Raw genomic sequence first — 1,404 nt, 5'->3', positions numbered from 1 at the left:
TCCTTCAGACTTTAGAGGGGCCTGATTCTGGCCAGCGGGGGTAGAAAATGTCCCAGGCCATCATCAGTGAGAATAAATATGGCCTCAGGGTTGGTGGTAAATACAAAGGGCCGGATTCAGAAACATCGGCGCATCTTTGTGCCGGTGTAGCGCATCTCGTATGCGCTACGCTGACATAACTTGGAGAGGCAAGCTGAGTATTCACAAAGCACTCGCTCCCATATTTGCGCCAGCGTAACTTAAATTGACCGGCGTAAGCCCGCCTAATTCAAAGTAGGAAGGTAGTGGGCGTGCTACATGTTAATTAACCGTGACCCCATGCAAATGAAGGGCCTAACGAACGGCGCATGCGCGTGCATGCTCAGAATCACATCGAATTTACGCCCTAAGATACGCCGGCTCAATGCCTACGACGTGAACGTAACCCAGCCCCAATCACGCACAACTTACGACGGCTGTTCCGACGTTTCCGATGTCCATAACTTAACATGACTTACCCCTGCTTTATGAGGGGTAAACTTACGCCGGACGTACGCCTTACGTAAACGGTGTATACTACTGCACCGGGCGCAAGTACGTTCGTGAATCGACGTATCTAGGTCATTTACATATTCGACGCGTAAATCAATGGAAGCGCCCCTTGCGGCCAGTGTAATTATGCGCCCAAGATACGACGGCGTAGGAGACATACGTTGGTCGTATCTTGCCAAAATTCAGGCTTATCTTGTTTCCTGAATCAGGCGCATAGATATGACGGCGCATCCGTGGACTTACGCGGCGTATAAGAAGATACGTCGGCGCAAGTCCTACCTGAATCCGGGCCAAAATGACTAGTAGTGCCCCCATTAGTAGGAGCAATAGTATCCCATGATTGGTATCAGTGGAAAAAATAGTGCCCCATTGTTGGTGTCAGCAGAAGGAATAGTGCCTCTTATTAGTGGGAGGAATAGTCCCCCCAAGGGCCGGATAAAGGCTAGCAAAGGGCCACATTTGGCCATTGGGCCGCAGTTTGGAGACCCCTGTTCTGAGAGCATTGGCCTCCAAACTGTGGCCCGGGGGTCTGATGTGACCCTTTGCTTGCTTTTATGTGGCCCTTGGGGCACTATTTCATCCATTGACACCAACAATGGTATACAATTTCACCTAATGAAAGGGAACAATTTCTACCAATGAAACCACCAATAGAGCACAGTGCCTTCCCGATTACACCAACGATGGGGCACAATTTCTCCCAAATGACACAGTGATTTGGTCCAGTTCTGCTGAAGGAGACCCCTGTGCAGGGGCTATGCCCTTGGGGCAGGAGTACTAGAGGTGTCCCTAAAAAGATATTAAGGCTTAGCTGGGAGGCCTATTTGCATTCTTAGTCCTTGGATCAGTTTGGGTCTGGAGAGAGCCAAGAGG

This window comes from Rana temporaria, chromosome 2 (genome assembly GCF_905171775.1).
Source record: "Rana temporaria chromosome 2, aRanTem1.1, whole genome shotgun sequence".
In the NCBI taxonomy this organism is placed as follows: domain Eukaryota; kingdom Metazoa; phylum Chordata; class Amphibia; order Anura; family Ranidae; genus Rana; species Rana temporaria.
The sequence above is the reverse complement of the archived record's forward strand: the minus strand, read 5'-3'. Positions refer to the sequence as shown.